Raw genomic sequence first — 26,346 nt, forward strand, 5'->3', positions numbered from 1 at the left:
ATACATTAATACATCGTCCAACCCAGATTCGGGCGATAACAAAATACATCACCCTGTTACTGCCTCTCTGACTATGTCTCTGTTCTATCAAAAACTTCCCCTCTAGTCCTATTTACATTCTACATTATATAGATCTTTGGCCAAAGGCCAAAATAGATCATTCAACTGATTACATAACCAAATGCAAAATTTAGCTTTTCGGCCTTCAAAATTAGATAGTTAGCAAAACTGGTCGTAGCCAATCTCCAGCTTTTGTCCTTCACAGATTCGATCTCAGCTGCCTTTGGATCGATCTTGTTGTCATGGTTGAAGCTGATCAAAACGAGGCGATTCAATCTCGGTTGCCTTTGCATCGATCTTGCTGTCATGGTTGAAGCTGCTCAAAACGAGGCGGTGATCAAGGAGGTTCACATTTGCTGCAAGGATTTGTTGTGCTGGCAACGGTGCAAGATCCAATCCTGCACTAGGATCAACGATCACAATAAGTACTCTAACTACCAAATAAACATTGGAGATATCGATAAGTTACAAAAAGTGATTGAAAGTAAGAAATCATGTAATAAATGATTAATTAACGCTAAGTTAAATTAAAAATATGAAAAATAAAGTTTATACGAAATATGTCACTCTGCCTGAACTGGTGCAAGATGAAGGTGTATAAAAGAGGTAAAACAACAGTAAATGGTTATGATTTAGAAAAGGGAAAATGGCAAAAAGAGAGCAAATTAGGGGGCTAACATTCATATGCTCATGTAAGCTCATTTTAGTTGGAGTATAGAATCTTTGTAGGAGATGCCTTGTTTTAATACTATATGTGAGAGTTCTTTGTAGGAGAACATTACCTTCTAGGGGTAATAGCCACATGTTTTCATCATCAAACTTGTATGTACTCCCTTTTATACTGAATATATGGAGCAGTCTAACTATGTTGGCAGAACCAGAGATATAGCCCAAGAGGGGTGAACTTCGTCACCAATTTTTTTGTTATACTCTTCATGATACATGTATGGGTTATGTGCTATTATGTTGCTTATTTTAAGTTTACATGTGAAGACTAACTCATGACTTGAAGAGACATTGGAAAAACTCGTTTTTGTGTCAAGCCCCATTATTACCTTGCAAAGCGTCATAACGGTCCTTGTTTATTTGCTTGTTTGATTTTGGAGAAGAGGAAAAATACACCTCCTCCATTTTCAGATCAAATTGGTATCAGAGCCTAGTCTTACCAAGTTGCAAGAATGGGTAAAAAGAGTCTCAAAGAGCTAGAAGAGCAGAATTTGGCTCTTCGTATGGAGAACATTGAATTGAGAAAAATGCTAGAGATAACTAAAGAGGAGAAGATGCATATGCGACTACAGTTGCAGCACGCGCTAAAAGAACAAGTTTATGAAAGTTCCACTCCTATGACAATAAGAGAAACCTCTAGAATGAAACCAATATGTGGTCATGGTTCAAATAGTGGTTATGGACCATATGAGGAAGATGATGTAGGTGAATTTTGCAAGCATCTTCAAGATTCTCACCATTTGTCAGTTGATAAGAGTGGGTGGCTAGAGTCATCTGCAATATTGTCATCATCATCAGAAGTTGAAAAGATGAATGACAACTTTAAGGAGGTAATAAGCATTTCAAGTACAATTCCTTCTGTTTATGTGCATAACACCTCTTTTGCAACATTTGAGCAACATACCAAAGGCATTGGTATGAAGATGCTTTTTAAAATGGGTTATGAAGGAGGAGGCCTTGACATCAATGGCCAAGGGATTCCCAATCCAATCATGGTTGATGAGAGACCAAAGTATTAGGGATTGAGATATGGTCAAAGGGTGTTTGGAGAATGCTCTAAACGGTTTGAGCCACATCAATCATCTGAGGATGAGATGTCACACCAAGATGATGGTGATAATATTCATTTTTCGCCCAAGCGAGATGAATGCTTGAAAGGACCTTGCATGTCATTGTCCACTCCACTCCGTCAAAGTTGCAACCCAAGAGACAAGTATAAATCTCATGGGTGTTTTCCAATGCATGATAATTTTGACTACTTGTGGAATATGTACCCCTGTACTTTTTGTGACGCATTTGACCATTGTGTGGTTTTCTGTGAGCAACACATGATAATGGTTAAAAAAATGAATCAGATTCTAGGAATCTAGTATAATGATTCTCCTTCGCATGAGAGGACTTCTTGTTGGCAAGAAAGGGAAAGTTATTTTGTACCCATTACAAGATACATGGGAGTGGAAATGAACGATGTTGGAAATTACATCCAAAGCTTCGTTCAAAGAAAGGAAAGGGATTGTGCAACATAATGCAAGGGAAACAAGAGGTGGCAAAGATGACTCAAAAAAATCCTAAGCAACCTTCAAGGCATAGATTGGGTAGATTATTTGTAAAGTTGTTTTGTAAATTTGTAATTACTTCTTGTTGTTTCCTTGTTTGGGTACTTTTGTAAAGTGAACAATAATTGTCACTATGGGCAACAAGTATGTGTTTTTCAATGATGTATGTATTGAATTGTTTATAAGTCCACATGTTCAAGGACTTTTGGAATGTACACGTTTGTCATTCAAGTTTGTCATGTACTCACCGATGTAAGTATTCAACATGAAACTTCTTGTGAATAGAATCTTTGTTTTTAAGATTGTACAAGATGACTATGCTTTGGTAGGCAAAGACAATGATATCATTGAAATTTTGCAAAAATGCACTTTTTATGTATGTTATGCTCTTAATCTGCAAAATGATACCAAAATACAGAATATGCGAAGAAAAGATACCCAGAACACAGAATAGCAATGATTTTATTATTTAGAGAGTAATGTTCACTTGCCTCTTTGAGGGGGAAACCTCCAATAGAGCAGAGCTCAACTACAAAATAAGACACGATGCTCCTCGCAGGGAGTCTCTATCCTTTATATATGACTCATACATGCAATACCACGGGCCAATACCGTGGGTTTTATTAATACCATCTATCTAATACTACAACCCATTTGCAACTAACTGTGGTTCCGTCATTAATTGCGGATTAACCACTTACAATTATTAATATGGGCTTTATTGACTCTTGACTATGACGTGATCCCATTACATAAATAAGGGGGTTAGGTGGGACCCTAACATGCCCTCCCCCTTAAGACTAGCCTTGTCCTCAAGGCTGAAGCTGCGGAAACTGCTGAAGAATAGTGGCTGGTTCCCAAGTTGCATCTTCCGGAGAGGTGTCTTTCCATTTGACAAGGACTTCCTTAATCATGTGGCCGCGCAGTTGCTTGTCTCGTGTGTCTAGGACCTGTTCGGGTTGAAGCCAGATGGACCCTTCTTCATCCAATTCAGGTACACTGGTCTGAATTCTGCAATTGTTCCCAATCACTTTCTTGAGGCATGAGACATGGAAAACTGGATGGATTTTTGCAGTAGGTGGCAAGGCCAACTTGTAGGCCACTTCTCCAATGCGCTGAAGTACTTGATATGGTCCGTAGAATTTGGGAGAGAGTTTCTGACACCCCTTGTCTTTGAGTGATGTTTGCTTATATGGTTGGAGCCGTAAAAAGACCTGATCCCCTTCTTGAAATTGGCGCTCTGAGCGATGCTGGTCTACCTGTTGCTTCACGCGGTTCTGAGCTTGATGAAGATTCTCTCGAAGATGGGCGAGCATGGTTGCGCGGTGTTGTAGGAGTTGATCCACTGCTTGTACTTTTGAGCATCCCTTGAGATACGAAGTAGGTGAAGGCAGGAGTTGACCATATACTGCTTCATAGGGAGTCATTTTGGTGGTGGCATGATAGTTGGTGTTATACCACCATTCAGCCAGAGGTAGCCACTGTACCCAAAGGTGTTGCTTTTCTGAAGTGAAACACCTAAGGTAGGTTTCTAGACATTTGTTGAGGCTTCGGTTTGACCATCTGTTTACGGATGATAGGAAGTACTGAGTTTTAGTTGAGCGCCTTGTATTCTGAAGAGTTCCTACCAAAAATTACTGGTGAAGATCGGGTCACGGTTGGACACAATAGAAGTGGGCATGCCATGCAATTTGAAGATCTGATCCATGAAAGATTGAGCAACCAAAGTTGGTGTAAATGGGTGGGGTAGGGCACAGAAATGAGCATACTTCGACAGTCGGTCCACAACCACCATGATGACTGACTTGTTCCCTGACTTTGGAAGACCTGTAATGAAATCCATAGAAACCTCCGTCCAAATTGATGCCGGAATGGGCAATGGTTGTAATGTGCCTGGTGTGTTGACGGTTTCCCCTTTGTGGCGTTGACAGACATCGCATTCTGCTATGAAAGTAAGGATGTCCTTTTTCATGCCTGTCCAAAAAAATGATCTTCTAGTGCGAGCATACGTCTTCTGAAAGCCCGAATGTCTTGCAATGGGAGATGAGTGCAATTCTGCCAAAATGCGACTTTTGAGGGTGGATGTTGGTGATATTACGACTCTGTCCTTGTAGCAAAGAATATCATCCTACCACGAGTAGCCCTTGGTGGAATTTGGATCTACCTGCAATTGAGAAATGAGTTGGGAGAGCCCGGGGTGTGAAAACCATTCCCTGCGAGCCTCTTCAATCCATTCTAGAATGGGGAGGGAAATTGCTAACATAGTACTTTCCTCCTCAAATTGGCGAGATAATGCATCTGCTACACTATTGTCTTTCCCTTTCTTGTAAATGATCTCATAATCATATCCCAACATTTTGGCTAGCCATTTATTTTGTTGTGGGGAGGATAGGCATTTAAGACTGTGATGATCTGTGCGGATTTGGAAACGTCGCCCCAATAAGTAAGGTCGCCAGGTCTCGAATGCATGTAAGATGGCCATCATTTTCTTCTCGTATGTAGATTGGCCCAGATTCCTCCCACTGAGTTTTTGGCTTGTGAAGGCCAACGATTGCCCTTCCCGCATTAAGACCGCCCCAATACCTGTACCCGAAACATCACATTCAATGACAAAAGATTTGGTGAAGTCAGGTAGTGCTAAGACTGGAGTGGAACACATGGCATTTTTTAGAGCTTTAAAGGCCTGTTGTGCTTCCTCATTCCAGAAGAATGAATTTTTCTTTAGGAGTTGTGTGAGGGGCTTCGCTATGCGACCATAGTTGCGGACAAATTTACGATAATAGCCTGTGAGACCCAAAAATCCTCTCAAGCTCTTCAAGGTCTTAGGTTGAGGCCATTCCTGCATTGCCTGGATCTTTTTGGGGTCCACCTTGACACATTCACGCCCCACAATGTGGCCCAAATACTCTACTTCTGCCATGCCAAACGAACACTTGGACATCTTGACAAATAATTTATGCTTGCGGAGCAGTTGCAAGAGTAGATCTACACGCTGAAGATGTGCGGCCCAAGTGCAACTATAGATGAGGATGTCATCGAAGAAGACAAGGACAAATTTCCTGAGATATGGTTTGAGAATGTGGTTCATAAGGCTCTGAAAAGTAGAGGGGGCATTACGAAGACCAAATGGCATGACCAGGAATTCATAATGGCCTTCATGAGTTCGGAAAGCAGTCTTGGGGATGTCGACTTCCTTCATGCGAATTTGGTGGTAGCCTGAGCGAAGATCCAGCTTAGTGAAGAATTGAGCCCCATTGAGTTCATCCAGCAAATCATCAACCACCGGGATGGGAAATTTATCTTTGACTGTCAACTTATTGAGGGCCCCGAAGTCGGGACACATCCGCCACTCCCCATCTTTCTTGAGCACCATAACCACTGGGGATGAATAAGGACTAATGCTGGGACGAATGACACCTGCTTCCAAAAGTTCCTTGATGATTTTTTCTATTTCATTCTTTTGGGTGAACGGATATCTGTATGGGCGCACATTTGGGGGTTGGGCCCCTAGAACCAAGGTGATGCTATGATCATGTTCCCCTCGCGAGGGTGGAAGCTCATGAGGCTTGTCAAAGACCGGCAGATGGTTATTTAAAATCTGTTGCATCTCAGGATGAATTGGCAGAGGCTTGGTTTCGACTGCCTGGATGGCATTAAATTGAGCTACAACTTCATGATTGCCCTTTTTTAACAATTTTTCCATCCTATGCGAGCTGATGATAGAGGGGGCTCCCGCCTGGAGTCCACGGAGGGTATGTGTGTAGTTTTTCTGCTTAAAACTCATATATAACTCCTGGAAATCCATTGTGATTGGCCCAAGAGTGCGGAGCCATTCAGCGCCAAGGACAATGTCGCAACCCCCCATGTGTATGGCAAACATGTGAGTTTTCAACTGATAATCCCCCATTTGAAGTTTGACATTTTCACAGCGGCCTTCACATTTCATTGTGCCTCCATCCGCAATTTGAACTTGGAAGTTAGAAACTACTCGTACAAAACAATGCACTGCTTCTGCAACTTTTTGATGGATGAAATTATGTGTACTTCCACTATCAATCAAGACTACTACTGGGCGATGTTTAATAAAACCTCTGATTTTGAGAATTTGAGGGGAAGAAATCCCTGCCAAAGCATGCAACGAAATAACTGGTTCATCAGAGACATTGTCCTTTTGGTTGTCTTCTTCTGGCGGCTCATGTTCCTCCAGTGGTGGATCTTCCTCTGTTGAGCTGTAGTCAGTGGCATCAATTTGAAAAAATTTGGGCTCCTTGCATTTATGACCTGGGGAGTATTTTTCATCACAGTAGTAACATAGGCCTTGCTTTCTTCTTTCGGCCATTTCCGCAAGTGACACCTTTTGGACCTTAAGTGTTTGAGTCGTGTTGTGAGCCTGTGGGGGGCGACCTTTAGCGGCGAAATTTGGGCAACTGTATTGGGCTGCTAATGCACGTTCCACGTTACGAGCGACCTTGCAAGCCTCCGTCCATGTGGGAGGGTGGTGCAGTAGGACTTGGGCTTTGATAGCTTCTTTAAGACCGCTGATAAAACATTCCATGTAGAACACATCTGAGAGACCCCAAGTGCGGAAGGCTAAGGCTTCAAAAGCTGTAATATATTCATCCACTGTATCAGTCTGTCGGAGCTTAGTAAGACGACCCAAAAAAGATGATTCCTGGTCAAAGCGGTCTTGAAGAGCTTTGGTGAATTTGGTCCAAGTCTTAAAAGGTCCAGTGCAACGTTGATGCCATTCCCACCATTGCCACCTTTCATTGTCCAAGTACATGCTCCCTAACATAAGCTGAGTCTCATCATCGAAGATGCGATTCAGTTTGAAATACTGCTCCATTTGTGCTATCCATGCCGACGGGTGAGAGCCGTCAAATTTATGCATATCCAACTTGGGAGGTCGCTGACTGGGTGGTGGGTGGGTGTGCTAGACGTGAGGAGAGTGACTAGACTCACCCTCATTGTGTTCAGTGCCATTATACTCCTTGTGGGCTTGCTCCTTGCCCTTCGGGACTATTTTCTCGACCATGTTACATAGTCCGGTAAGCTGAAGGTGGAGGTTGTGCATTGATTCTTCAAATTTGTCCATCTTTTCATTGGCCATCGCTTGAGCTCCAGTTTCTATCATACACCAACCGGGTTTTTTGAAAATTGGGACCGCCTAAAAAATTTTCACTAAGAAGTGAATGGTACCACCGTGCTCAGCTCGTCGTCCTGATTCTGATGGGCTAGATCACCAATAAGCACCCCGAAAGATCCAACACTTTTTTTTTTTTTTTTTTTTTTTTTTTTTTTTTTTTTTTTCTGAAAACTCCTAACGGAGTTTTACTCCTTCCTTATCAATACTGCAGTGGCCAAATCCTCAAAATGTCAATGTGGCCAAAAGTCCTGCGAAAATTATACCCCGGTATAGGAACCCTTCACAACGACTCCGATCTGGGGGATCTAAGAGATCTGAATGGTGGATCTGATGGTGGAACAGACTGCTTCTGCGGATCTGATGGATCTAATAGATCGGAATGGCTGATCTGCGAACTCGAGACTGCGGGACTGATGTCTGCTGCTGCTGCACCCCTTTGCACAGGCGAATCTGGAAGAGATGTTGTGTGATCCCCCGATAGAAAAGGGAACTAAGGTCTTGAGGAGTGTCAGGTGCTACAGATCGCAATATACATAAGGGTCTGGCAGTAGTACTCGGCCCCATGTTTCAGGGCTCTAACTAAGGAGGATCGACTGTACCCTTAGCCGTACAACCCGACTACCCTATCGTACGGGCGATTAATCTCCCCGAGTGATGTTCTCGGTGTACTGTAGCCGCAAGACGACTGACGGTTTATCTATGGCGAGGTTTCAAGGGAGCCTAGGGGGCTTCCGATATACCCAGAGGGTACGTGGAAGACAATCCGTGCACGGTTCTGTCTAATGCGCTACTACTCGAAGGGGTACCCACAGGGGTTACAAGGGAGTCCAACAGACGTGACCACCTCTTGTATTTCCTGCGTGCATGCCTCCCCAAATCCGCAGGTTTATGCGCTCAACAACAGATCCCGTGGTTTAAAGACGCCGGAACACGTCTCTAGCCAATTTTTTTTTTTTGCTAAGAAATGGAGATCCCATTGGCCCTGGAAAGTGCTCTGATACCACTTGTTATGCTCTTAACCTGCAAAATGATACCCAAATACAGAATATGCGAAGAAAAGATACCCAGAACACGAAATAACAATGATTTTATTATTCAGAGAGTAATGTTCACTTGCCTCTTCGAGGGGGCAACCTCCAATAGAGCAGAGCTCGACTACAAAATAAGACACGATGCTCCTCACAGGGAGTCTCTATCCCTTATATATGACTCATACATGCAATACCACGGGCCAATACTGTGGGTTTTATTAATACCATCTATCTAATACTACGACCCATTTGCAACTAACTGTGGTTCCGTCATTAATTGCGGATTAACCACTTACAATTATTAATATGGGCTTTATTGACTCTTGACTATGACGTGATCCCATTACATAAATAAGGGGGTTAGGGTGGGACCCTAACAATGTACAAGCTCAATTTGAGGATGGAAAAACAAATTTATGTTGCTTCTGATGTTCAAGGTGGAGTCAAGTTTGTTTTCAACAATTTAACTTCAAAATGAAGTTGTTTTGAGCCGTGCAAAGATGAGATTAAAGAGAATGTTCAGATTCCACTCATCAATATTTTGTTCCTGCAACAATTATAAGAATATTGGCTCAATTCTTAACTGGACAATAGGTCTTCACAAAGAATATATGTGAAGTGCCTTGATTGGATTTTGAAGGGCACCAATTGAAAATTAAACATTTTGGATTGAGTTTTTGGGTGATTTTGAGTTTCAGCCTAATTATATTTACTAGGGAAGTAAACTTTTGGAGTCCAAAATTTCCTAGTGAGAGGTATGATCAGGTGATCAAATTTTAGTTCAGAAATGAAAGTGCCCAAAAACCCTTGAAACCAGCGTCAAGTCGAAGTGCTCGTCATTCTACATTAGGGGAATTTTGAGGTCTAAAATGGGTCTCCTAGGAAATTATAAAATAATAGTGGAAATAATAAAATAAGATTAGATTACATCATCAAATTTCAGAGGTAAAAAGGAAAAAAAAAACTATTTTTCCAACTCATACTATCAACTTATCTCCTTATGAGTTTACTCAAATTTCAAGCGAAAACACTCATTGGATGAAGAATTTGATTCCTCATCCAAGGAGTACCCATGTTCTATACTTTCGATGGACCCTTCTACACGAAAAATGAGAAATATATGAAAAACGTGATTGCAATCACGTTTTTCATGTATTTCTCATTTTTCGTGTAGTATGGTACATAGAAAGTATGCAACATGAGTACTCCTTGGATGAGGAATCAAATTCTTCATTTAACGAATGTTTTCGTTCGAAATTTGAGTAAACCCATAGGGAGATAAGTTGATAATATGAGTTGGAAAAATAGTTTTTTTATTTTATTATTTTTTAATCTTTTTACTTTTTTACTCCAAAAATGGTGAATCAACCCCCATGGTTGACATCATCATTTTGAATCATATTGGTTCTTATAAAGTTTATTTTGGTTGTACATTTTTCTTAGGAGACCCATTTTAGACCTCAAAATTCCCCTAATGAAATCCAACGACGTTCGCTTCACTTCAATCTAACACTGTATGCTCAAGTTATCGCGTGCTCACTGTTTGAATCAAAAACTAAAATTTTAGCAGGTCCGTTGACTGGGCGGTTGATTGGGTGACCGTAGAGTTGACTCATCAGGTTGAATGTGCACCCTTGAGACAATAACAGACTAACAAGTGGCCTCATTTGATTGGTGTATGTTGGCAAAATCTAATTGGTTGATGGCTTGTTTTGGTGGACCAATGATTGGGTGCCACGTGGCCCAATCATGGGCTGCCACATGGCACCTCGGGAGTGAACATTTTTTTTTATGGCTGGGCTAGCCTCAACCAGGTTTGAATCGGTGACCTCATGACAAATAATTCAATGCTCTACCATCGCGCTACTTGTGGTTCTTGTTAACCATAGTGGCAAATTTCTATTTAAACTTTCTGAAATTCAAGTTTGGGGGTTGGGGTTAGGGCTAAGCCCCTGGCCCCCAGTCACTACACGCCCATAGGACCGGCAATAGAGGCACTGACAATAATGCAAAGGGGGCTTGGGTATGGCCCATCCCCAGGGCATATGAAGAGCTACAAAACCATGGAATAGCGGGAAAGGTGCCAGGTGACGGGTGCGGAAAATCGAGGGTTAGCGCTGGGTTCTATGCATTGTTGGAACCGTGGCCTAATGGTTGGGGGGCTATTTAGCCCCAGCCTTTGGCCACATGGCCCCAAGTGGCCAGATTTTTTCGCCATAAGAGTCATAGACAATTTAATTGTCCAACAAATTGCACTGTCAAAGCGCAGATTTGTTGCCTCGTTAGCGAAAAACAGGGTGGATTTGTAGGAAAATTAGACTGTTGGTCCGATTTGTTGGACAATTAATAGTAAAACTCATGGAGAGCTTGGAGGGCCATATATTTTGGAGTTTTAAGTGTTCTGGAGCTCAATAACAGTGTTCCTAGGGGTTTTTGGATATTCTGGATCCAATGGTGATCTCTAATTGCTGATTTGAGCACATATAAGGAGCCTTTTTGTAGGTTGAATACCAAGGGTGTATGGATCAATTAGGTTTTTGAAGTAGTTCTGGAAGGTGTTTGAGCATGGAGAAGGCCTTGTAGGGGTTTTCTCACCTTCAGAAGTCTATTGCAACAACTGTTACTTGCAGGGTTCAACTCAGGTTTACTTTTCTCATTATGTCATGTTGAGGGAAGTTTTGTTTATGCTCTTCAATGTGGAATTGAAGTGCTCATATGCTCATGTAAGCTCATTTCAGTTGGAGTATAGGATCTTTGTAGGAGATGCCTTGTATTGCTGCTTTATGTGATAGTTCTTTGCAAGAGAACATTACCTTGTAGGGGTAATATCCACATGTTTTCATCAACAAACTTTTATGTACTCCCTTTTCTACTAAATATATGGAGCGATCTAGCTATGTTGGCAGGTCCGAAGATGTAGCTTAGGAGGGGTTAACTTCGTCACCATTTTTTTTGTTATGCTCTTCATTATACTTGTATGGGTTATGTGCTATTATGTTGCTTATTTTAAGTTTACATGTGAAGACTAACTCATGACTTGAAGAAACATTGGAAAAACCTATTTTTGTGTCAAGACCCATTATTACCTTGCAAAGCTTCATAATGGTTATTGTCTATTTGTTTAGCTCAATCGCATATATCTGTGAGTCTCTTGTTTTATGCGTTTTTATATTTGTGTTTCCGCAATATTTTGTGTATTTCATTGCTCCATTAATTAATTTCTAACAATTGGTATCAAAGCTGAATGTTTATTTGGTTAATAAACTCGCAGGAGAGAAGGGTTCTTGGTTCGAGTGGGAGCAATGGAGGAAGATGGTAGGTTTAGGGTCGAGAAATTTAACAACCAAAACTACCAACCGTGGAAGATGTAGATGAAAGATTATCTATATCAGAAAGATCTGTGCCTACCACTGATCAGAAAAATAAATAAATCGACAAGTATGATGGACACAGAATGTGAGATTCTCAATAGAAAGGCAGTAGGAACAATACAATTGCGTCTGGAAACGTCGGTGGAATTCACCATTTCAAAGGAAACGACAACAAAAGGTATAGATATGACATTGGAAAAACTATATTAAAAACCCTTGCCTTCAAATAAGGTATTTCTTATGAAGCGTCTATTTAATAATAAGATGTCAAAAGGTGGATCTGTTGCTGATCATTTAAATGAATTTAATACGGTTACCAGTCAGTTAAGTTATGTAGGGGTAAATTATGATAATGAAGTTAAGGCTTTGTTGTTTCTGTGTTCATTGCTAGAAAGTTGGAATGGTTTAGTTATGGCTATCAGTAACTCTGTCTCTGGATCAAATACTTTAAAGTTTGATGATGACGTTGATGCTATCCTTAGTGAGAAAATGTGACAGAAAAGATCATGTGAGATATTAGGCAATGCTTTAACTACAGAGGCTAGGGGAAGAAAAATGGAAATAGGAAGGAGCCAAGGAAATCATAGTAAATCAAGAAAAGACAGATCCAAATCCAGATCAGGGATAGTGTGCTAGAAATGCGAGAAGAATGACACCTAAAGAAAGATTGCAAATCTCGGAAAGGAAAAGAAGGAGATGGACACCAAGAGAACAATCATAAAACAAATGTGACAAGTGATGTGTTGCAATATTTTTTTATTCTTTCAATAGAGACTATTATTGATGCCTGGGTGGTAGATCAAGGAGATTTTGGACATGTTCGTTTGGGTGATGATAAACCCTGTAAAATTGTCGGAATGGGTAAGGATTTTATAAAGCAACACAATGGAAACCAATGGCTATTGAAGGGGGTAAGGCATGTTCCAAATCTAAAAAAAAATATAATTTCAACAGAGTTAGATGGTGAAGGTTATGTAACTACATTCACAGACAAAGCATGGAATGTCACTAAAGGAGCCCTAGTAATAATAAAAGAAGAAAATGTTGGCACATTGTATTTATGCAATGGTATTTCTAATTTTATTAATGCTTCAACCTCCACAAGAGAAGATACAACATTGTGGCATCACAGGCTCGGGCACATGAGTGAGAAAGGGATGCAGATTCTTTACTTAAGAAATTTGTTGCCATGTTTGAAGCATGTTGATTTGGATTTCTGTGAGAATTGTGTTTATGGAAAACAAAAGAGAGTCAAATTTGTTAGAGTTGGGAAGGAAAAGGAGAGAAAAATTAGAGCTTGTGAATACAAATGTATGGAGACCATATCATATATCATCTCTTGGTGGCTCTCGCTATTATGTTACTTTTAATGATGATGCAACTGAAAAAACCCAGATTTATTGTATTCCGAATAAATCTAATGTATTTTATACTTTCAAGAAATGGAAATATTTGGTTGAGAATGAGACATGAAAGAAGTGGAAGTGTCTCAGATCAGACAATGGAGGTGAATACTGCAACAACGAGTTTGATAACTACTGTTCATAACATGGAATTTGCAGAGAGAAGGCAGTTCCAAGATCACAGGAAAATGGTGTCAGAAAGGATGAACATGACAATCATGGAGCGTGCAAGATGCATGAGATTGCATGCGGGATTACCTTTACAATTTTGGGCAGATGCTATAGATAATGTTGTTTATTTAATAAACATAGGGTTTTCAAGTTCCTTGGATGGTGGTATCCAGAGGAGACATGGATAGGTAAAAATATAAACTAATCATTTTTAAAGACTTTCGGTTGTGAAGCCTTTGTCCACATTAATAAAAATATAGAACAAAGCTTAAAGCAAAAATCAAAGAAATGTACCTTTATTAGATATGGTGTTAATATTTTTGTTATCACTTATATGATTATGAAAATCACAAAATCATTAGGAGTAAAGATGTCATATTTAATGAAAATGTCTTGTATAGAGATCAAATGTAGGAAAAGAAACAGGAAAAGGAAAACAAAGAATATGTAGTTCCTAATGAGATCACAGAAAAATAAAGGTGCCTAAAAATCATAATGATCAATAACCACAACAACAACAACAAGGACAACAACAACATGCACCTCAAACACTTGAACGCGGTGTTAGAAGATCTATCAAGATAAGTAGACCCCCTGAACGATACTCTCCTTCATTATATTATATATTGTTGATTGATTCTAGCGAACTAGAAATAAATGAAGAAGCAATGCAGATAGAAACCAAGAAGAAGTGGGAGCAAGCCATGGAAGAAGAGATGGACTCCTTGATACATAACTAGAATTGGGACTTAGTCAAGTTGCTTGCAGGTAAAATAGCATTGCAAAATAAATGGGTTTATAGGTTGAAAAAAGAATATGGATGAAAACAGAGGTATAAGTCTAGACTTGTGGTGAAGGGGTTTGCATAAAAGAAAGATATAGAATTTGATGAAATATCTTCTCCCGTTGTTAAAATGACTTCAATCATAACTATTTTAAGCTCAGTGGTAGTAGAAGATTTGCATCATGAGCAGTTATATGTAAATACAACATTTCTCCATGGAGATTTGGAGGAAGAAATATATATGCAATAGCCACAAGGGTACGAGGTCAAAGGAAAGGAGAAATTAGTGTGCAAATTGAAGAAGAGCTTGTATGACTTAAAATAGGATCCAAGGCAGTGATATCTAAAATTTGACAGGTTTATGTCTGAGCAAGGTTATACTAGATGTCACTTTGACCATTGTGTTTATTTTAGAAAGAAAAATGATAGCAACTATATTATATTGTTATTGTATGTAGATGACATGCTTGTTGCAGGGTTTAACATGCAAGAAATAAATATGCTCAAAAGAAAATTGGCAAATTCATTTGCAATGAAGGATTTAGGTGCTGAAAAACAAATCCTTTGTATGAGAATAATTAGAGACAAAAAAAATTGCAAAACTAACATTGGCTCAGAGTGAGTACATAAAAATTGTGTTGGAAAGATTTAATATGAAAAATGCAAAACCAGTTAGTACATCTTGGCTAGCCATTTCAAACTAAGTAAGGAGATGTGTCCCAAGACCCAGGAAGAGATGGATTATATGTGTAAAGTTTCATATGCATTAGCAGTTGGAAGCTCAATATATGAAATGGTCTACACAATGCATGATATTACACATACAATGGGATTTATAGGCATGTATATGAACAATCTAAGAAAAGAGCATTGGATGGAAGTGAAGTGGATTCTTAGGAATATGAGAGATACCACAAATCAAGAATTATGCTTTGGTGGTTCAAACATTGCTCTACAGGGATATGTTGATGCAAATATGGTAAGTGATAGAGATAACAATAGGAGCACCATAGGGTATGTGTTTACTGCAGGTGGAACAATTATCAATTGGGTTTCAAAGTTTCAAAACATTGTTGCACTTTCAACAACAGAAGCAAAGTATGTTGTTGCTATAGAGGCTAATAAAGAAATGATTTGGTTACAAAGGTTTATGGATGAGTTGGGCAAGAAGCAGGAGATGGGTAGTTTACACAGTGACAACTAGAGTGCCATTCATTTTACAAAGAACTCAACATTTCATTCCAAGACTAAACATATGCATCTCAATTACAATTTCATACGGCCAGTGTTGGAAGATGAACAATTAACGTTGGAAAAGATACACACTAGCCAAAATCCTGTAGATATGTTAACAAAAGTTGTAACTAGGGAAAAACTAAGATTCTTCTTAATTTCAATTAGTCTTCAAATATGATGATGAATATGAAAAACATCCAAGGCCAAGGTGGAAGCATTGCCCAATGAGCGAAGCAATGATGGAGTTGCTATAATCAGTCTCCAAGTAGGAGATTGTTGGGGTGTAGAGCATGATTATCTTCCTGATTGTTCAAAGATTTTTGTTTTAGTTGTGTTGGATCCATGATTCTAATAGGGTGCCAACGCTGCCCATTTAATCATCATCATGGGGGTCTGGGGGGGTGGTGAAGACAACTTTTATGATCCCCTTGGTAGGGGTTCAAGGGAAGCATCTCCGAAGCTAAAAATAGATGAAAATTTGCCCTGTAAATTATTGTACTTTTGTAGTCAATCCGGGTAATTCATTAGGCGAATGATATGATGCTAGAAGTTATGTTAATTTAGGTTTCTTTTCCCTAGAAGGAAACACTCAATTTATAAGAGGGAATTGTATTACGATTGTGTATGATTATTCTGAGCGAGAGAGAGAGAGAGAGGAGGTTGTGTGAAAACAAAGAGGAAATTACAGTGGATCTTCTACAAGTTGTATCTTTTCATTTTGTTGGATAATTTAAAAGTAAGGATTGACTGTTTCTCGATGGACATAGTTCAAATTGGGTGAATCACATATATCTGTGTCTATCTTGTTTTATGTGTTTTTGTATTTGTGTTTCCACAATATTTTGTGTATTCCATTGCTTCGTTAATTAATTTCTAACAATTGTTCCTCAAGATTGATGCTTGATCTATCACTGCTATCACTAGTGCGTTCATCTTCTTTTTGTGAGGAGGCTTGATTTATCACTGCAATAAGAGTAGAATCCTTTGCATTTTTCTCCATCTTTGAAATATGCAATTTTCCTCCAAGATAAAAACTTTGCAACCTGTCCAACATCTCTTTTGCAGTCTCATAGTGTCTCACATACATGTTATCAAATTTTGAAATACTATGCAAAATAATCTTTTTAGCCAAATCATTAAATTCATCTTTAACTCCATATTCAATTGATAGCAAAATATTTTCATCAAGAGATAGAAAATATGACTCCAATTTCATCTTCCAAGTTGCAAATTTACCTACATGAAGCATTGGAATTCCTTGTTGATCCATTTCAAAAAAATTGCAAAAATATGCCAAAAACTCCAAGATCCACTTTCTAGCGATCAAGCTGCACTTAAAAGCCCCACTCCAATACCAATTGTTGGAAACTAGATCACTACTGAGAAAGGGGGGCGAGGGGGGTGAAGGTAAATAAATAGTGAAAGAACTTTTACATTTTTCTCCAAATGATTTTTATTTAATCATGCATAAACTAAAATAGAAATGCATAGATCAAAGTATCAAATATAAACATGAAACCATGAAAGCAATCAAGACAATGGACACAAATATTTATGGTGGAAAACCCTCTCCAAGGAAAAAAACCACCCGTTGTTGTTGCGTTGTTCAAATATTCTATTATGTCAAGCAAATTCTTTACATATAGGTTTCACTGGCTACTATCAAATGGAGATTCTTTCTCATGTAGATCTACGGAATACCATTCACTGAAGGCCACCACAATCAACGATCCTCGCTCGGATACTTTTGAACTAACAATCAACTCTACAGACTTCTATCTACTAGAAGTCATCACGACCAACGAGCCTTGCCCAGTTTCTTCCGAACCATCTAACCACCATTGGATTGAGAAAATTTCTCACTTATATTGATTTCGTCAGAGTCCTCCAACTCCTCTCCTCTATGTGGCTCTCATTTCATACATTTTCATACTGGAACCGAGAACTGCTCAACATGAGCACTACAACAACATATCATCAAAACATACAATCAAAAACCAAATCTACATCACAATCTCATCAACACTGCATAAGATAATTTTTAGAATACTTCAACAAAAACCCCTCTGCAATAATAAATATGCTCACAAATAACTGTTGCACACAACCAACAAACTAGTGAATAAACAAGCTACTACCAAACACCAAGAAGATATACAATCAATCTCTACTTCATCTCCTCATTCTCTACTCAAAATGTTGGTTGAAACATGCTTCAGCTAACTGCTGCAACACTTGCAAATTGCTTTAGAAAATATGCATCACACAACCCTCACACAACTTGCACATAATCCTCCAATCTCTCACTCACTCAACACATCAAGAGAATCAACCATACTATCATTGAGATTCCTCTAATATATGGATGAACTGAGGTGCTCAACTCAATAATTACTAAAAACCAGTGAGCTCCACAAACTTTGTTCATATGCTTGATTCAATCTGGCTTCAGCTCAATGACTTGATCAAGTCACTCACTCCACTTCATAAAAGATATTTTCATTGTTAATCACTTTCTAGAATCTCCCTGACCTTTTTCGACCTTTACATGAAAAGTTCTGAAAAAGAAAAGTCGAAAAAACCACAAATTAACCTAAGATGCGCGAGGAACGCGGAGAAAAACACTTCCAAGATGTATACATGACTCTTGTGAAGGAAACTTGTGTATATCCCTAGATATACAAGACTCCTGTGACGGAACCCTACATATATCAGTTAAAACTCAAGTTTTACATCTGTTTAAGCCACCACTTGGAGCTGATCTCCAAGAGTAAGCTAGGGACATCATGAAACACCTCGACACGCACTTTGACACCATGAAAACATGCATAAATCTCAGAACAAGACATCAACAAGACCAACATCTCCAACTCCTCAAGCATCAATAACAACTTGTCCAAACAACTCTAGCACCTGTAGCAACATCTCTACTACCTATAATAACATCTCCAACACTTGCAAAAATAACATCAAGTCATCCAACTGCCTCCAACACCGATAGAGGCACCTCCAACACATGTAGCAACATCTCCAATGCTTCCAACACATGTAGAAGCATATGCAACACCTGTAGCATCAATCCAACTGCCTGTAGCAACAACATATTCAACATATGACAATCCATCATACCATGCCTTGCAACCATCTCTACTAAGCCTCAAATCACCTCCACTAAGTCATGCCACAACCAATTTGACATCAATGCCAACCAACAAACCAACCAGCTGAACACTGCAACAACCAAACGCTCATCACACATCATCATCGGATTAACATAAGCATATGACAAGTAGCACCATGACCTTGTTGACATCAATGCCAACACCGCTTGACATGGAAGAACTCAAAAATCTCAAATTTTGCTATTTGTAAGCTTATTTTTTACAGAATAGAGGATTTGGACCTAACTAGACTTCTCTTTCAGTTTACACACTTGTTGGACAACAATCATTGAGTCTCCATACACCGTTATCTATCAAATTCCTCTTGAGATAGCCAATTCTAACCCTTTGCAGCAAAGCTAGAAATTCAACTTGATTATTAGTAGCATTCCCCAAACCCCATGCATATTGTATCACTATGTCTTCATCGGGGCAATAGATAACCCCTCACTCTTGCCTCCCCTATTTTATATCATTACAATTAATATTAATTATAAAACAAATTAATATATGAATTAAACATATATCCATTTAAAAACAAAACAGGTAACAAGATTTTTAATCATGGATTCTCACTCCTATCTTATCATGGAAAATTTTATTATAAGTCAATATCATGGTTTATCAATCATAACACATGTCCAAAAAACCATAATTCATTTTTGCAATCAAAATATTTGTTATGCATTTTATTTTAATTTAATTTTATAATATTTTTAATTTAAATTGAAAAGTATCAAGATATAACTATTTTTGAAATATACTTTCATTCCATATATTTCATTACTGTGAAAAAAATAATTTGTAAATACTTTATGTGATTAAATTTTTATAATTATTGATAATTAAATTTAAATTTAAATTTAAACAATTCATTTTAAAAAAAATAATTAAATATTTATAAGAGACCACGATAAATAATTAAGTTATTAAAATTTAAATTTGTGGATAATTGAATATTTAAGGTGTTACCTTTGGGAAGAACTCCCCTCCCACTGCTACTCTGCATTGTCTACCCTGTGTTAGATGATTGCATTATTATTTGTAGTCAGAGGATTATGGAGATTTGTCTCTAGACCCTCTTCATTATGTCACTCTTGATGTTATGTGGCATGAGTCTCCCTATTTCGAGGCAACCATGCATCTTCCACCTTACGTGTGTTACATACAAGGTTCACAAAGCAAGGACATTGCTTGACAAGGCCATAGGAAGACTGCTTCTTTAGTTCTCGTATTGATATTCATGATCATGAGCTTGATTTCTGTGTCAAATTTGGATCTTGCATGCTCACCTCTCAGAGACCTTAATTTTGATGGATATGTCGACTTCTCTCATAAATTTCTCTGTAATGTCCTTTTTATTGCATATTTAAGGTGTTACCTTTGGGAAGAACTCCCCTCCTGCCGCTAATTTGAATCGTCGACCTCATGTTAGATGATTGAATTATTATTTGTCATCAGATGATTATGGAGATTTGTCTCTAGCCTCTTTATTATGCCACTCTTGAAGTTATGTGGCATGGGTCTCCCTATTTCGTGGCAAACATGCATCTTCCACCTTACGTGTGTTACATACAAGGTTCACAAAGCAAGGACATTGCTTGACAAGGCCATATCATGGCAAGGCCATAGGAAGATTGCTTCTTTGGTTCTCGTGTTGATATTCATGATCACGAGCTTGATTTCTGTGTCGATTTTGGATCTTGCATGCTCGCCTCTCAGAGACCTTAATTTTGACAGATATGTCGACTTCTCTTATAAATTTCTCTGTAATGTCCTTTTTATTACATAAGATGTTAGTTCAAATCCTTATTCAAAGGTTTAGTTTGGCTCAATGGGTCATACCAAGTAAACAACTTGCCACCAAGGTCAGTGGTTGCCTCCAATCAAGTTCAAATTTACTTATTTCTGCAATGGTTGATTGGGTTTTTGGTTTTGGTCTTGACCTTTAGGGTTTCGGTTAATAATTGTTAGGGTTTTAATACTTAGGATTTTAGTGTTTGAGGCTGCTCATAAGTTTGCTCCCACCACCAATGGTGTGAAGAAGCTGCATAGATATCATCCTAGAATTCAATACTCTTCGATAAGTGGTTTTGTCTTTCAAGGTATGTGAGATCATTATATTTGTAACTGGTTTAATCTTTTTTTCACTGATTTTAAGCATTGATAATTTCTGTAACTAGGGTTAAGTAACTAAAGTTAGAAGTCCCGATCTCTGGCCTTTTGCCTTGTGTTAGGCTCTTCTTTAAAGGAGACCATAAGAATAGTATCAATGCTATCGTAGAGAAGAGCAATTCGCTAGTGATCACATCCAAGTAATGACACCATCTTCGTAGAGTCATCATTAATTTGAGCTTCCCAAAGAGCTCCCGTTTAATTAATTTGATGAAAATTTGAGATCAATTTCATTGAATTTTGCTTTCCTATAAGTTTTAGAAGGATGCTTTCTATAAACAACTTAGGTTATTCATATTTCTAGATTTATACCCAAATTGGTTTAATTTGGCCTAAAGTTTAGTGGAATGGGGTTTTGTCACTAATTTGAGGGTGGTGTTTGTCTATTTGCTACGGAAAAATTTTTGAAGATGGAGAGGAGTATACTTATGTGTTTCTTAGTTTTGGTGTATTTTTTTCTCTTTTGTTTCTTGTGTTGATGATTGACTTGTAAGGATTGGGCTAAAGAAGAAGCCACTGAACCTTAAAACCCTATGTACTATCAAAGCTTCGATGCATAACAATTGTTATGTAGATGCACTCGTTTGGAAGTTTGGTTTGTGGGGAGGTCTAATAAGGGTGAGTATAATCCTTTGAAGAATTACTTGGACACCCAATACTTTGGAGACATTGTAATTGGAACTCAACCTCAGATGTTTACCATCATATTTGATATCGACAACTCAATTTTTTGGGTGTCATCTTCTAAATGTTACTTCTCAGGTAAGATTTTAATTTGATCTTAGTTGTTGCATTTCAAGTTGCCAATTTTGTTTGGTTAGGGTTTAAATCTAGCGATTTCATCATTTGAGAAGAAATTTGGTGAGCCTAGGCTTTCAAAGATTTTCTTTTGCTAGGATTTTCCTATCACTGCTTTCTTTTGATATTTGAAGTCGAAAGTATAAGCCATACTTCGACATCCCCTTTGTATTACTGCATATGCACGAGTCCTTGGGATGTTCCAGTAAATTAGAAAATGGAGTCCATAAAAAGGACTTGGAAGGGTTTTGTTTAAGTTCTACAGTGTTTGGATCAGAGCAATTTGATTATAAGATCTGAAGGTGTCTATAAAATAGCTTTGTGTGTGAGGTTTCCCTTAAATTTTAATGGGATTTATTTGATATTTTGCCTGGATTGAGACATGAGGCATCTAGTGCCCGTTCCTCATAAGCCCACTGTTTGAATCCTTACTGTACTATCATCTATTTCGTTGAAAGATCTAAGTCTATTTGTTTGAGCTTCCCAATTCACTGGTTTGAAATTTTATTTTCACCTTTCAATTCCCTTTTATATGTTAACTTATCAAACCATTTTGTGTTCATATTATTTTCTATGAATGGTGTTTCTTGCAATAAAATCTTATTATAGTAATATTTTTATTCCAAGTAAAAGATTAATCCTTGTTTGTTTTACATACTAACACATAGTTATGTCCTTTGTTTGCAAAGGATGCCCAACAATGCCATTTACCCTGATTATTGATATATTATTTTTGCTTAATGACTGGTATTACTAACATACCATTTCTCTTTTTTTACAACACCTTTCTATATGAGTTTTGTGTGCTTTACTTGGGATTATGAGTATTTGAATTTCAACTAGTGAGAATGTTCCATTTACCCAAGTTGTTATCGAGGTTGCAAGGAAAATCGAAGGAGCCTATGCTCTTATTTTCAAGAGTCCACACTACCCTAATGAGTTGTTTGCATGTAAGCGCGACAACCCATTGTTGCTCGGCATTAAGGTCAGTGCTTTGTGCCATGGAGTTATACTTGTTCGACATAGAAAATAAGCGATACTTCTAATGCAAAGCTTAATATTCTATAGAAAATAAGCATTGCTTTTCACTGATCAGTGTAATCAACACCTTCTTATTATATACATATACTTTAGGAAGTTCTTGAGGATGGAAAAATTGGAGCTGCTTTTCAAGATGGAAAAATTAGACTGAAAAAGAATGGAAATCCCAAAGAATTGTTCTTTGCTAGTAATGCCTATGCATTAAATAAACATAAAAAAAGTATTGGTCCTTGAGGATAAGGAAGTTGCTCACATTAAGATATGTCATCTGTGTTTTATGAGTACAATATTGTGATTCTTTTACCTTTAAAATCTCATCTAATGCTAGAGACATTGCTTTTCAAGATCACAAGCTCAGATTACTAGAAGATGAAACTTGATATTCTTTGCATCAATGAAAGTGATGTATCTTCCATATTAGTTTTTTAATCCAAGTATCAAATTGACAGAGACACCAATACATAGGAAACATGTGCTTGCATTTGTAAAAGATGCAATGTGTCAATGAATTACCACACATGAATCACACGAACATGCAATTGTTTACCACGTCCTACTTCTATTGAATGTATTTGGATGGATTTTGAACAAATAAAACACGAACATGCAATTGTTTACCACGTCCTAATTCTATTGAACGTGATCTATCCATCTTGGATGGATTTTGAACAAATAAAAAAGGGAAAATATGAGCAAAAAGAGATTCATGAATAACCAAAGTCATTAGCAACAACAATGAGAGGAAGGCTAATTAGAGGGGACAACAAGTTAAAGGGAGTTCTTTTAGGTGGAATCAAGGATCATTTACGGACAATTAGGAGGTGCAGGAGAATGTTTTCATTGGTTTTGGTACAAGCTATAATGCTACCTTGGCATCTAGATCGATTGTTGAGGAGCTTTCTGGTAAGCTTAAATGTAAGCATGGTATTGGACAAACCGCAGTGAATGTTTTCAAACCTTTGGAGTTATAAATGAGATTCCATTTCAAGATTTTACATAGTAATGGTTTGTGCATTGTTTTATACATGAAAGTGTCCCCATGACGATGGAGCTTGCAAGAGATTTACCAGATAGAGCAAGGACCAATTTATAGAGAAGATACCGCAGTATTTGTCAGCCAGTCAGGAGAAACAACCAATACTCTGTTGGCATTAGAATATGCTTTGAGAAAAGGAGCATTGTCTGTAGGAATTACAAATACTGTGGAATCTGGGTAGTGCCATAGCAAGGAAAACACACTGCGATATTCATATCAATGCTGGGTGTGAGATTGGTGTTGCTGGTACCAAGGTAATATACCTTTCTCTTCTTCAAATTTTCTCTTGATTCTTCTTTCCATTTTGATTCCATTATCAAGTTTTTCATTATATCAGGGTAATTTTATGATGATTGCAGGCTTATACAAGTCAGATAGCAGTAATAGCTATGTTGGCCCTGGCTGTTGGACAGGATTCAATTTCAAGTCAATCATGTAGAGAGGCAATTTTCGATGGACTTTTTGACTTGCCAAGTAAGTTTACAAGGCTTCCTTGAAAACGAATGATGGCACAAGTAGTAGATACACGTAATTCACTTCCATTGCCATTTTCCCATTAAAACTGTAACTGTATCAGTGAAGTACAAGGCATTCAAGTCAAGCATATACAAAAAGAATGGTACCTTTTTTCAAGCCAGTGCCTCTAGAATTGTCAATAATCAAGTCGCTTGATTCATGTTGGTGTCTAAATTTGATTACACTAAAATATGGAAAAATTTATCTAATGCAAAAAATAGTGATAAAATTGCCTTATCTTCCGCAAAGAATACTGATTGAATTTTGTTAAATCAACGAATACCAATATTTTTTTTATAATTTCAAAGCTGATAAAAACATGTCAAATTCAATTTTAGACTGCATAATTGTATATATCTACGCAATTTTTAATTTGAAAAAACTGATTCTAAACCATTATTTTAGACTGCATAATTGTATATATCTACGCAATTTTTAATTTGAAAAAACTGATTCTAAACCATTATTTTATGAACTTTATAACAGATGTAGTTTTGAAGTTAAAAAACATGACTCTTCACGATTGTTTTATGAAATAAAAAAATATTTTACTAATCGATTTTTGACTCGCCATTTTATTTGACAGTGCTCGAGATTTGAAGAATTTTGAAAATTTTCTTTGGGAAAAATTGTCAGAAGTGGTGACTAAGGTTATCAGAGGGAGGTTGAAAAAGCATACATTTTTACATATATAAAAAATGTTTTCGGAATTGCAGTAATTCTATGAAAAAATCATAATTTTATTAGAACACGATTACATCTTTCGTATGCTTAGTAGTGTGCCGTGAAAGCCTTCGTCAGAATCCATAGAATAAGAAAAGTCATTTAATCCTGCTGGGATTATCCCTTTCAATGAAACATATACAAATACAATCCAAAATATGATCAGGTTACGGACCTCATTCTATCACCTACAGGTCCATACATATCCAAGTAACAGATCCAAAGACTGTGTTATAACAGTTCAACAAGTATTTGAGCTCATATGAGAGCACACAATTGTAGGATACATAGTCAATAGAGGATCCCTTTAGGTGTGCATAAAACTGTAGTGAGTTACAAAAGAATTGATTCCACGTGAGAAAAATCAAAAAAGGGGATGGTGAACCGTGATCGGAGAGAGCTCATCAGCCACCTCATTCTTTGCCCTGTAGGCATCTTGAAAAGAGATTCCATCAGAAAGAACCTCAACAGATTTAATATCCCTAAAGACAGGTCTTAACAATAAAAATTTTAAAGAGTTGACCCCCTTCATCTAATTGTTAACTACCCTGGAATCCCCCCAAATTTGCAATTTTTGAACATCTTTTTCAGCTGTGAGCATGAGGGACTTGTCTTTTAAGTATCAACCAAAAAACCATTAATTGAGCGGGCATTTAAATTTCGAGATTGGTTTGAACCACCATAACTGGTTTCCTAGCACCTCAGCTTCGCATGCTACTTTATACCCAGGCTTACTCTAAAATATGCATATCGTTTTGGAAATGCTACTTATAGATGCGGTCAAAACTTTGTTGTAGAAATCACCGCCTGGGACTTGCCCCTGGCTTCAAAAGCATCCACTGGGGGTTCGAACCTGAGACTTGCATTTATGCACCTGACACTTGTATTTATGTAGGTTTGTTCATTATCAAAAGGTCAAACACATGCCTAACAGACCAAAAGTGGCCCGAGGCCCTTAAACAAACACATGTATAACAGGCCAAACTAGTCTAAGTGGAACTATAAGATTTAATTTATTTGTGTGTGTTAGGAAAGTTTTGTTACATGTCATTACTTCATTTAGTTCATCCAAGAGTTGGAAAACTTCTAAACCTCAGCTACTAGTAGTAGCTCACAGATTGTGATCACAAGGTTCACATCATTTTTATTTCAAATTCTTTTGAAGGCCAGTCTTTTTCAAGCATGTTGTGCTTCACTCACTTATGTATTTATTGAATGCTATAATGCTTGGACAGGTTTGTTTCTAGGATTTTCGGTTTTATAAGATGTTTCACAGTCAAATTAAAAAGTTTTGTTAATTATTTTATGTATCCTATACTTCTTACCTATGTGAAAGCTTGGCAGGGTGGACTCGGTCCTGTATATACGAAGAAAGTGGCGAAAATCTCCGAGCTTCTCAACAACGTGGAGCT

At 37.8% G+C, this 26,346-nt stretch overlaps 1 pseudogene; it reads left to right on the forward strand.

Moving 5' to 3' along the window:
• Nucleotides 1-2,475: 2,475 nt before the first annotated feature.
• The window catches only part of LOC149177711 (glutamine--fructose-6-phosphate aminotransferase [isomerizing] 1-like), a 41,379-nt pseudogene continuing 17,508 nt past the window's right edge, over nucleotides 2,476-26,346 (forward strand).

The sequence above is a fragment of the Pinus tabuliformis genome, chromosome 4_1, assembly GCF_031772625.1.
Source record: "Pinus tabuliformis cultivar Carrire ecotype Pingquan chromosome 4_1, CPIR1, whole genome shotgun sequence".
NCBI lineage: Eukaryota > Viridiplantae > Streptophyta > Pinopsida > Pinales > Pinaceae > Pinus > Pinus tabuliformis.